This window comes from Pongo pygmaeus, chromosome 5, assembly GCF_028885625.2.
Source record: "Pongo pygmaeus isolate AG05252 chromosome 5, NHGRI_mPonPyg2-v2.0_pri, whole genome shotgun sequence".
In the NCBI taxonomy this organism is placed as follows: Eukaryota; Metazoa; Chordata; class Mammalia; order Primates; family Hominidae; genus Pongo; species Pongo pygmaeus.
In genome coordinates this window covers 95005708-95018912 of record NC_072378.2, presented here as the reverse complement: position 1 = coordinate 95018912, position 13205 = coordinate 95005708, and the positions used below count along the sequence as shown (strand labels likewise).

General features: G+C 38.2%; 1 long non-coding RNA gene across 1 annotated transcript in view; it reads left to right on the top strand.

The window, feature by feature from the left end:
• The first annotated feature begins 4195 nt into the window (after window positions 1-4195).
• Window positions 4196-13205, top strand: part of LOC134739742 (uncharacterized) — a 259799-nt gene continuing 250789 nt past the window's right edge. Inside the window, exon 1 of the long non-coding RNA XR_010126751.1 lies at window positions 4196-4250. This is a non-coding gene — a long non-coding RNA (uncharacterized LOC134739742). The remainder of the gene's footprint in view (window positions 4251-13205) is intronic.

The following is a 13205-nucleotide window of genomic DNA, read 5'->3' as shown; positions in this document are numbered from 1 at the left end:
TGGTGGATAAGCTTTTTGATGTGCTGCTGGATTCTGTTTGCCAGTATTTTATTGAGGATTTTTGCATCAATGTTCATCAAGGATATTGGTCTAAAATTCTCTTTTTTTGTTGTGTCTCTGCCAGGCTTTGGTATCAGGATGATGCTGGCCTCATAAAATGAGTTAGGGAGGATTCCCTCTTTTTCTATTGATTGGAATAGTTTCAGAAGGAATGGTACCAGCTCCTCCTTGTACCTCTGGTAGAATTCGGCTGTGAACCCATCTGGTCCTGGACTTTTTTTGGTTGGTAAGCTATTGATTATTGCCATAATTTCAGCTCCTGTTATTGGTCTATTCAGAGATTGAACTTCTTCTTGGTTTAGTCTTGGGAGGGTGTATGTGTTGAGGAATTTATCCATTTCTTCTAGATTTTCTAGTTTATTTGCATAGAGGTGTTTGTAATATTCTCTGATGGTAGTTTGTATTTCTGTGGGATCGGTGGTGATATCCCCTTTATCATTTTTTATTGCATCTATTTGATTCTTCTCTCTTTTTTTCTTTATTAATCTTGCTAGCGGTCTATCAATTTTGTTGATCCTTTCAAAAAACCAGCTCCTGGATTCATTTATTTTTTGAAGGGTTTTTTGTGTCTCTATTTCCTTCAGTTCTGCTCTGATTTTAGTTATTTCTTGCCTTCTGCTAGCTTTTGAATGTGTTTGCTCTTGCTTTTCTAGTTCTTTTAATTGTGATGTTAGGGTGTCAATTTTGGATCTTTCCTGCTTTCTCTTGTGGGCATTTAGTGCTATAAATTTCCCTCTACACACTGCTTTGAATGCATCCCAGAGATTCTGGTATGTTGTGTCTTGGTTCTCGTTGGTTTCAAAGAACATCTTTATTTCTGCCTTCATTTTGTTATGTACCCAGTAGTCATTCAGGAGCAGGTTGTTCAGTTTCCACGTAGTTGAGCGGTTTTGAGTGAGATTCTTAATCCTGAGTTCTAGCTTGATTGCACTGTGATCTGAGAGACAGTTTGTTACAATTTCTGTTCTTTTACATTTATTGAGGAGAGCTTTACTTCCAAGGATATGGTCAATTTTGGAATAGGTGTGGTGTGGTGCTGAAAAAAATGTATATTCTGTTGATTTGGGGTGGAGAGTTCTGTAGATGTCTATTAGGTCTGCTTGGTGCAGAGCTGAGTTCAATTCCTGGGTATCCTTGTTGACTTTCTGTCTCGTTGATCTGTCTAATGTTGACAGTGGGGTGTTAAAGTCTCCCATTATTAATGTGTGGGAGTCTAAGTCTCTTTGTAGGTCACTCAGGACTTGCTTTATGAATCTGGGTGCTCCTGTATTGGGTGCATATATATTTAGGATAGTTAGCTCTTCTTGTTGAATTAATCCCTTTACCATTATGTAATGGCCTTCTTTGTCTCTTTTGGTCTTTGTTGGTTTAAAGTCTGTTTTATCAGAGACTAGGATTGCAACCCCTGCCTTTTTTTGTTTTCCATTTGCTTGGTAGATCTTCCTCCATCCTTTTATTTTGAGCCTATGTGTGTCTCTGCACGTGAGATGGGTTTCCTGAATACAGCATACTGATGGGTCTTGAGTCTTTATCCAATTTGCCAGTCTGTGTCTTTTAATTGGACCATTTAGTCCATTTACATTTAAAGTTAATATTGTTATGTGTGAATTTGATCCTGTCATTATGATGTTAGCTCGATGTTTTGCTCGTTAGTTGATGCAGTCTCTTCCTAGTCTCAATGGTCTTTACATTTCGGTATGATTTTGCAGTGGCTGGTACCGGTTGTGCCTTTCCATGTTTAGCGCTTCCTTCAAGAGCTCTTTTAGGGCAGGCCTGGTGGTGACAAAATCTCTCAGCATTTGCTTGTCTGTAAAGTATTTTATTTCTCCTTCACTTATGAAGCTTAGTTTGGCAGGATATGAAATTCTGGGTTGAAAATTCTTTTCTTTAAGAATGTTGAATATTGGCCCCCACTCTCTTCTGGCTTGTAGGGTTTCTGCCGAGAGATCCGCTGTTAGTCTGATGGGCTTCCCTTTGATGGTAACCCGTCCTTTCTCTCTGGCTGCCCTTAACATTTTTTCCTTCATTTCAACTTTGGTGAATCTGACAATTATGTGTCTTGGAGTTGCTCTTCTCGAAGAGTATCTTTGTGGCGTTCTCTGTATTTCCTGAATCTGAATGTTGGCCTGCCTTGCTAGATTGGGGAAGTTCTCCTGGATAATATCCTGCAGAGTGTTTTCCAACTTGTTTCCATTCTCCCCATCACTTTCAGGTACACCAATCAGACGTAGATTTGGTCTTTTCACATAGTCCCACATTTCTTGGAGGCTTTGCTCGTTTCTTTTTATTCTTTTTTCTCTAAACTTCCCTTCTCGCTTCATTTCATTCATTTCATCTTCCAGGGCTGATACCCTTTCTTCCATTTGATCGCATCGGCTCCTGAGGCTTCTGCATTCTTCACGTAGTTCTCGAGCCTTGGTTTTCAGCTCCATCAGCTCCTTTAAGCACTTCTCTGTATTGGTTATTCTAGTTATACATTCTTCTAAATTTTTTTCAAAGTTTTCAACTTCTTTGCCTTTGGATTGAATATCCTCCCGTAGCTCGGAGTAATTTGATCGTCTGAAGCCTTCTTCTCTCAGCTCGTCAAAGTCATTCTCCGTCCAGCTTTGTTCCGTTGCTGGTGAGGAACTGCGTTCCTTTGGAGGAGGAGAGGTACTCTGGTTTTTAGAGTTTCCAGTTTTTCTGCTCTGTTTTTTCCCCATCTTTGTGGTTTTATCTACTTTTGGTCTTTGATGATGGTGATGTACAGATGGGTTTTTGGTGTGGATGTCCTTTCTGTTAGTTTTCCTTCTAACAGACAGAACCCTCAGCTGCAGGTCTGTTGGAGTACCTGGCCGGCCGTGTGAGGTGTCAGTCTGCCCCTGCTGGGGGGTGCCTCCCAGTTAGGCTGCTCGGGGGTCAGGGGTCAGGGACCCACTTGAGGAGGCAGTCAGCCCGTTCTCAGATCTCCAGCTGCGTGCTGGGAGAACCACTGCTCTCCTGACAGCTGTCAGACAGGGACATTTAAGTCTGCAGAGGTTACTGCTGTCTTTTTGTTTGTCTGTGCCCTGCCCCCAGAGGTGGAGCCTACAGAGGCAGGCAGGCCTCCTTGAGCTGTGGTGGGCTCCACCCAGTTCAAGCTTCCAGGCTGCTTTGTTTACCTAAGCGAGCCTGGGCAATGGCGGGCGCCCCTCCCCCAGCCTCGCTGCGGACTTGCTGCTTGATCTCAGACTGCTGTGCTAGCAATCAGCGAGACTCCGTGGGCGTAGGACCCTCTGAGCCAGGTGCGGGCTATACTCTCCTGGGGCACCGTTTCCTAAGCCCCTCGGAAAAGCACAGTATTCGGGTGGAAGTGGCCCGATTTTCCAGGTGCCGTCTGTCACCTCTGGAAGGGGAACTCCCTGACCCCTTGCGCTTCACGAGTGAGGCAATGCCTCGCCCCTGCTTCGGCTGGCGCACGGTGCGCTCACCCACTGACCTGCGCCCACTGTCTGGCACTCCCTAGTGAGATGAACACGGTACCTCAGATGGAAATGCAGAAATCACCCGTCTTCTGCGTCGCTCGCGCTGGGAGCTGTAGACCGGAGCTGTTCCTATTCGGCCATCTTGGCTCCTCCCCCCAAGTATTTTTATATTAAGTGACTTTTTCAGCTAAATATAAGAAAGAAGTGGGATATTTAAAGGAAACAGAAATACCACACTGGAACTATAAAATTCCAGGATTCTCTCCATCCTCCCAACAAGTCTAGGGAGGTACTCTACAAGAAAACACATACCATAAGTGTCATGTATTCTAGAAAATATCTTTATGAAAAGTAACAGAATTTTCTCATTACAATTATTTATTTCACCAATTCCAAAAAGAAAAGGTTCTTTGTATTTTATTAAGTACAAAGCTTTAGTGATAATCAATGTCAATGATTCTCATAATATTCAGTATGAGTTTAATTTAATCATCTTATCAATAAACTTTTCACAATCTATACATCAATCAATACCAATAACAGCTCTAATGATACTCTCTGCTTATTTTGAATTTATGGTTATCTCTGTATTTCCCTTTATAATAAAGGCTAAAATTAATATATTATTTCAGAAATTTACTGCTTTTATGATACTGTACAGGTAGTTTCTTCATTTTTAAAATCTTTTTAAGTCTTTTAGGCACGTACATGAAAGAATTGTTAAACTGGGAGGATTCGTCAACTGCAGTGAGTCAATTTTCACTTTATTTTTATCCAGATGTTTTTGAGAAAGAGTCCTCTAATCACCATTAAAAAGCTGCTAATGAAAATAAAAGATGTATTCTGTATTGTTGAAATAATTATAAAATCGTACAAAATAATAGTCTGAGCAACTGTGGTTTATCAATGTAACCTTGTCTCTACTAAAAATACAAAAATTAGCCAGGCATGGTGGTGGGCACCTGTAATCCCAGCTACTCGGGAGGCTGAGGCAGGAGAATCACTTGAACCTCGAAGGGAGAGGTGGCAGTGAGCCCAGAGCATGCGACTGCACTCCAGCCTGGGCGACAGAGTGAGACTTCGTCTCAAAAAAAAAGGCTTATGTGTGTTCTGTTCCAAGCTTTTTAGAGAATTAATTTCCTGATAGGAAATGCCGTTCATGTTGCATCAGTTGATTATGGTAAAAAAAAAAAAAATTCAATTATTTTAAACTACTACAGCTTAATCATATATATTTTTTCTGCGTTCTCTTGTATTTTTTCACTGAGCTACTCTTGACCACTTTGTCCAATTATTAATTGTATATCAAGACTAAAAAAGGCAAAAATAATAGCAAAAACAGCAAGAATTCTCTGTAATTGACAACAATTGCATGTTGTCAAAAAATAGTGCAGTACTCCAGCTGTTCTAAGATATGATGCACCTGAATATATGTAATGCTATGAACAAAAATATTTTGGCATGTTAGATTTTTTTATCTGTCAAATTCCTGATGTTTTTTCCTGGAATTTTATTGTCTACTGCTTGAAAACTTCTTCAGGTAAAAAGATCTTCAGAGAATGACTTGCCTATCCCTATGAGACATATGGGAAAAAGAGCTGTCATTTATTCACAATATTTATGTTTTTGGTGAGTGATTATCAAATAATTATAAAAGATATGTGAATAAACTGCCATAAGTACTTTTTTTATGTGTATGAGAGATGGCTAATTTCCTTTACAAAAAAAGAACTAAATGTCTAAAATTAATAGAGCTTGTGACATAGCTGGAATAATACAATAATTGTATTATTAATTACTAGGAAAATACAATTTAAATTCCTTTTCAACCTCCTTTAAAAGCAATATTAGGTATTTTATCAATGAGAAGGCAGAAGTTTCCATATACACTATTAAACTTGGGGTAAATAACAGCTATCACTAAAAATAGAAGTCCGGGATCTTCCTGCTTTTTGATGAGCCCTTGGGGCAAGCCAAGCTTGGAGCACATCGAGGATGAAGCCACGTACAGCTATCTTGTGGTACCAACATCTGAGAATCCTTGAGACAGACAAATACAGTAGTATTTTCCAGGATATCCTAAAATGTCAAAACGTTCTTAAAATTTAATATATATTTAAATATTTATTTCTTTTCCTCAGGATAATTATGGCAATAATAAATTTTGATCATACTAAATATAACTCAAATAAGTCTGACCAATTTATGTATATACTCTCAGATAAATTTCACATTTCAGAACAAAATGAATTTGTAAAGCTTATCAGTTCTGTGAAAAATCTCTTTAAAGGTTGGTTCTTACTATTTATTGTTACACCTAAACAAGAAAGAACTATATATTAAATCTGACCAAGTACATTAAGACAATTATGATTGTGTATGATTGTACATCTCAATCATATCTCTGTCTCAGAGAGTTATAAAAGAGCCACGAATACCTCCCTCCTGTGAAATAACATGTAATTATAAACAATAGAGTTGTTTGCTTTAAAAATATGTGAATGTATACCACATTTTCTTTATCAATTCGTTTGTTGGTGATGGACACTTAGGTTCCTTCCAAATCTTGGCTATTGTGAGCAGTGCTTTATTATGCATTGCATGCCTGTGTCAAAATATTTCATGTACCCCATAAATATATAGACCTACTATGTACCCACAAAATAAAAAATAAGCAACAAATAAATCTGTTAAAAGTTATGAAAAAATATAAATTTCAGTTAGGTTTAAACTTATGGGAAAAAAGTTTAAATTTTTTAAGCGAGATGAAACACATGTGGGACTATCTAATACTGATTTTAGTGGAGAATATAGGTAAGAAGAATGCTACTTGTTTGTTTCTAGGCAACATTTATATCTGGACTATTTACCTTATTGCTTATTTTAAAAGAACTGATTCTTAGGCTCAGGCTAGAAAAGGAAGTCATCCCTAACATTTAGCAATTAATAAATGAAAAAGTTGGGGTTACCTGTTGTTGGGTTACCAGAAGAAGGATACATTATAAGATGACAGAGAATGTAAGTTATAGTAGGAAAGAAAAGCTATCTAAAAGTGAATTTAAATAGAAATGCAGCCGGGCGCGGTGGCTCATGACTGTAATCCTAGCACTTTGGGAGGCCGCGGTGGGCAGATCACGAGGTCAAGAGATCAAGACCATCCTGGCCAGCATGGTGAAACCCCTGCTCTACTAAAAATACAAAAATTAGTTGGGCGTGGCAGTGTGCACCTGTAGTCCCAACTACTCGGGAGGCTGAGGCAGGAGAATCGCTTGAACCCAGGAGGTGGAGGTTGCAATGAGCAGAGATCATGCCGCTGCATTCCAGCCTGGGTGGCAGAGCGAGACTCTGTCTCAAAAAACAAACAAACAAACAAACAAAAAGAATAGAAATGCAAATATGTTATAAACTACATGTAGTGGAATGTTGGAAAAGGAATATTAGTGACAGGTTCAAAATATATTCTCATTGGGTTATAGTTTGATTATTAACTTCTAACATTTCAAGTTGGCTATTGTGAACAGTGCTTCTCAAATTAGAAGTCCTATATTATATATACAATCAGCCAAGATATAGCTATCTGTACTTGTCACAATAGTACATAGACTAGAATTGATGAGGAACTTGGTTTCTCCCAAAAGACTATAAATGGAAATAACTAACCTTACAGTTAAAATACAGCTACTATCCATGAAAAGATATCCTCCAGGTGAGAAAAACTTATTTATTGATTTACAGTCTTATCTCATAAACAGAAAAAGCTTAACTTGGTGTTTCTTTTGTCAGTTGGCATGCTTTGCTGAGCAATTATGGAAGCTTATGTCCAATATTTTAATGATGAGTAGGGGCTAAAGCTATCTCCAAAATATAGAGACATTGGTCAGAGTTACATCAGTATAAATACTGATTATATTCTTGATTTGCTGGAGATAGTGCAGCAAAGGAGTAAGTTTTAATGTTCAAGCCATCCTAACTTTTCTGAAAGTCTCCAGGTATGTGTTTGAACAATAAGTACATAGTGATACTAACGAATGACAAAGTTATGAACTGAATTGTGTCCCTCCCCTCAAAGAAATTTATATTCAAAGTTCTACTTCACAATGTGACTGTATTTGGAGATAAGAAAAAAAGGTAATTAAGGTTAAATAAGGTCATAAGTGTGCAATTTTAATCTAACAGGGCTGTTTTCCCTATAAGGAGAGGGAGCAACACGAGAGATCATGTTCTCTCTTCCTGCAGACACACAGCAAAGGGGTTATATGAGGATATAGCAAGAAGGCAGCAGGCTGCAAGCCACAAAGAGACACATCTCTAAAAACCAGCCAAGATGGCACTTGATCTTGGATTTCTAGGCTCTAGAACTGTAAGAAAATAAATTTCTATTCTTTACGCCACCCAGTTTTGCAAATATCTAGAGTTAGAAATGCCATTTGGGGTCATGAGGGGATTTCAGAAACATTATAATTAGCAAAAACGGATTTCTTGGTTCTTTGCAAATTCCTTTACATATATTATTTTATTTTATGCCATTAATAATTTTATGTGGTATGTAGTCTTAATCTTATCAAAGACCAAAGCTCAGGAAAAGGTAAAGTAACTTGGTGACATTTGACTGGTAATTCTTCAGAGTCTGATTTCAAATCAAAGTCTACATGACTCTACAACCTAAATGCTCTATGACTCCACAAGCTTTGCTACCCTGTAACCTAATAGAATTTAAAGCCACCTTAACACAGTAATCAGTAGTTCCCCAAACCCATATTGAAAACTACAAAACTGCATCTGAAGAGCCTTGTAAAATTACAATTTTCAGGTCCTACCCACATTTTTAATTCAGTAGCTCTGGGATGAATCCTGTATTAGGCAGGATTCTCCAGGAAAGCAGAACCAATAGCACGTATACAGATATATATGAACGCAGCACAAAGACATTTATTAGAGGAGTTGTCTCACTTGATTAGAGAGGCTGAAAAGTCCCATAACATCCCCTCTGCAAGCTGAAGAATCAGGAAAGCCAGTGGTGTAAGTTCTGGAATCTGAAGGCCCTAGGACCAAGAGCTCAGATGTCCAAGAACAGGAGAAGTTGGATATCCAAGCTCAAGGTGAAAGGAGGAATTTGCCTTTTCTCTGCTTTTTTGTTCTATCCTATCCTTCAAAGAATTGAATGATGCCTGCCCACATTGTTGAGGCCATCTTCCTTACTCAGTCTACTGATTCAAAAGCTAATCTCTTCTAGAAAAATCCTCACAGACACACCCCAAAATAATGTTTCGCCAGCTATCTGGGCATTCCTTAACCCGAGTCAAGTTGACACATACAATTAAGAATCACAGGTTTCTAAAAGCAATTAGGATATTACCACAGTTTTTTTTTCATCTTTTTATTTGCAAGGTGATGTCAATAACTCTTTTTCTCTTTCACTACTTCTTTTTAGAGCTGCACTCTCCAATGTGATACCTACCAGCAGCATGTGGTTATTGAGCACTTAATGATGGCCTAATGTTAAGGGCTAATCAGAATTTAGGTATGAAATAAATGTAAAGCTTGTATTGAAACTTAAAGACCTAATAAAAATAATGAATGCAAAATAACTCATTAACAAATTGTTGGTTACCTTTTGAAATATTTTGGATATAATGTGTTAAATAAAATGTATTTTAAAATTAATATCACATTTCTTTTTTTATCTGATAGGATTACTTTAGATGATAAATTAAATATCAGTATAAAATTAAGTACTTTCTTTGAAAAGACATTTATTAAACAGCAAGAATTTTGTGGGAAGGTGATGAAAATGCCATTGGTTATATTTTGGAATGCCAGTCTATGAAATGTAATTATTTCAATTCAAAGGATCTATATATTCAAAAAGAAAAACTAGGTGATATTTTCTCTTGTGGTTCACTACCGTATGTCTTTGTATTTCTTTTTTCATGCTTGGAATTGATGTTCTGATGAATTACACAGTGCAACATTTATGACGAAAGTAGCTTTAGAAAAGACTTTTAAGAAACCACCATTAGCCCTAGAGTTCTTAGCAAAGTTATTGACATCAGAATGTTTTGTTATAATATTAAATTTTTCAAACAGTCCTGATACTATTTGTATAGTCATTCAAAGCAAAGCTAGCATGATATTTTTCTGTTTTGACCACTGCATTACAACTACACTACTTCTTATTGAGGCAGGCATTCACCTGAAGATACATTCTGCTGAAGCACAGAATTTCTTATAAACCTCCTAGGTCACGGATTTAATCTAATACTGTGCACTGATTATAAAACCTTTTAGTGTTCTTATATGTCATATTATTATATTTATTTTTCTTAGTACTACAATTTTGAAAGTTATAAACTTCCCTATTAATGAGACTCACATCTGTTTCAAGACCTCTCATTCTTAGCTACGGAACTCACATTATATATGTATTTTAGGTTTTTAAATATATGCAACATTATGGTTGTCTTATAGATTAAATGAGAGATAATTTACATTTTGAAAAAGATAAATGCTGGTAATGCAACTTGTTCACCCCTTCTTCCTCTTTTTCTCCTTTTCTTTCTCACTTGGTTATTTTGCAAACACTTTGTTAGTTTAGGGATTCACATGTTTGCCTCACATTTTTAAATAGTTGTGTTTTTATACAGAAAAAACAAAATTTCTACTTCAAAGTGTATACCAGTGAGCATTTGGGTAAGAAAACACCTCCAAAATCTAGTAATTCAAATCAAAACAACCATTTAAGTGATGCATCTGCAGGGTGTATATTAGGCTTGTATAGTAGTTCTCTGCTATTGCAAATTACAATTTTAGTAACTTTATTACAAATTTAGTAACTTAAAACAACAAAAATTTATTATCTTACAATTTTGAAGATTAGAAGTCTGAAATATGTCTTACAATGCTAAAATGAAAATGTCAGCAGAGCTGTCTTCCTTCTGAAAACTTTTTTCCCTTCCTTCCATTCTTCATCTTCAAGAGGCCACTTGTATTCTTTGGCTCATAGCACCTTCCTCTCTGTCTTCACAGCCAGCAGTGTAGCATCATTAAGTTCCCTTTTCTCTTTGATCTCTGCTTCTGTCAGAACATCTCCTCTGACATTCCTGCTTCTCTCTTTTAAGGACCCTTATGTTTACACTGAACCCACACAAATAATCCAGCATAACCTATTGATTTTAAGATTAAATCACATCTGCAATGTCCCTTTTGCCATTTAAAATAATATATTCACAGGTTCCAGGGATAAGAACATGGATATCTTTGGGGGACCATTATTCTGCCTTCTACAGCTGGTAACAGCTAAACTCTCTCATGGTCCTACTTTTGAATTGGGGATCAGCTAGGCAGCTCTGCTTCTGCAGCTAATTGCTGGCCCTCTTCCACTTGTCTCACCCTTCATGTGTCTATCACCAACCTGCAGGAGGCCAGGCTTGCTATGGACACATGGCATGAACAAAGATTAGGGGAGAATGTCAGTAGAAGCATGCATACTGCTTAAGGTCTGGGTTAGAACTGGCTACTCTATTACTTCTGCTTCTTTTTATTTTTTGGCCAAAGTAAGTAAAACTATACCTGATACAAGTGGTGGGAAAACAGATTCTGCCTTTTAATGGGAGTAGCTGCAAAATCAAATTGCCAAGGACATGGATTCAGGAAAACTCTTAACTGGGGCCATCCAGACAATCTGGCTATCACAATGGGTCACAAGTATTCAAGTTTACTAAAAATAATGTATAATGATTTGCACCAAATAAATTGATGATCTTGAATTTGAATCCATTTATTTTCTTCATGTAGCATAATTGTGTTAAAAAATTACAGTGTACTTAGGTTACATGGTTATAACTGATATCTCTCAAGTTATTAAGGGGGTTGTAGGTAGTAGTCACTCAAGAACTCAAAATGTCACTTGATTATAGCTAGGCCACTGATATGGTTTGAATATATGTCCCTGCCCAAATCTCATGTGGGATTCTAATCCCCAGTGTTGGAAGTGGGAAGTAGTGGAAGATGTTTGGATCATAGGGGTGGATCCCTCTTGAATGGCTTAGCCCAACCCTTTGGTGATAAATGAGCTTTCACTCTGAGTTCTAGTGAGATCTGGTCATGCAAAAATGTGTGTCACCTCTCCTCCCCTGCAGAGTCTCTCCTCTCTCTTTCCATGTGATGTACCTGCTCCCATTTTCCCTTACTCCATAATTGGAAGCTCAGGCCTCCCCAGAAGCATATGCCACTATGCTTCCTGTGCAGTCTGCAGAACCATGAGCCAATGTAAACCTTTTTAAAAATAAATTACCTAGTCTAGGGTATTTCTTTATAGCAATGCAAGAATGGACTAATACAGAAAATTGGTACTGAGGAGTGGGAGATTTCTGTAAAGACCTGAAAATGTAGAAGCAACTTTGGAACTGGGTAATGGACAGAGGTTGGAATAGCTTAGAGGGCTCAGAAGAAGACAGAAAGAGACAGAAAGGTTGGAACATCTTAGAGACTGGTTAAACGGTTGTGACCAAAATACTGATAGTGATATGGGCAATAAAATCCAAGCTGTAGAGATCTCAGATGGATATGAGGAACTTATTGAGAACTGGAGCAAAGGTCATGCATGTTATGCCTTAGCAAATAAATTGACTGCATTCTGTTCATGCCCTAGGCATCTGTGGATGTTTGAGTTTGAGATGTGATGACCTAGGATATCCGGCAGAAGAAATTTCTAAGCAGCAATGTGTTCAAGATATAGTCTGGCTGCTTCTAACAACCTATGCTCAGATTTAGGAACAAATGAATGACTTAAAGTTGGAATTTGTATTTAAACAGGAAGCAGAGTGTAAAAGTTTAAACAATTTGCCCCTGGCCATATAGCAGAGAAAAGAAAAGCTCTTTTGGAAGAGGAATTTAAGCAGGCTGTGGATCAACCTCCTGCTAGAGAAATTTGCGTAACTAAAACAGAGCCAAATCGTAATAAACAAAACAATGGTTAAAAGGCCTCAAATGCATTTCAGAGATCTTCCAGGCAGCCCTTTCCATTGCCGGCCCTGAAGCCTATAAAGACTGAATGGTTTCATGGCCCAGCCTAGAGTCCCACTGTTTTGTGCATCCCAGGACACTGCTCCACACTTATGCCTGCTCTAGCTCCAGCTGGGGTTCTAAGAGACTCGTGTATAGCTTGAGTTGCAACTTTGGAGAATGCGAGCCATAAGCCTTGGCAGCTTCTATGTGGCATTAAGCCTGTAGATGCACAGAATACAAGAGTGAAGAATGGTTGGTAGCCTCCACCCAGATTTCAGAAGATTTATGAGAAAGCTTTGATGCCCAGGCAGGTGCCTGCTGCAGTGGGAAAGCCTTCGCAGAAAACCTCTACTAGGGAAGTTGAAAGGAAAATGTGGAGTTGCAATCTCCATACAGAGTCCCTAATAAGGCACTGCCTAGTGTAGCTGTGAGAAGGGAGGCACTGTCCTCCAGAACCCAGAATGCTATATCCATCAGCATCATGGACGCTGCATCTGGAAAAGCCACAGGCATTCAACTCTAACCCATGAGAGCAGCCCTGGGAGCTGAACATGCAAAGTCACGGGAGCAGAGCTGTCCAAGGCCTTGAAAGCCACCCCTTGCAGCAGTGTGCCCTAGATGTGAAACAGAGTCAAAGGAGATTATTTTGGAGGTTTACGATTTAATGACTGTGCTGCTGGGTTTCGAATTTGCATG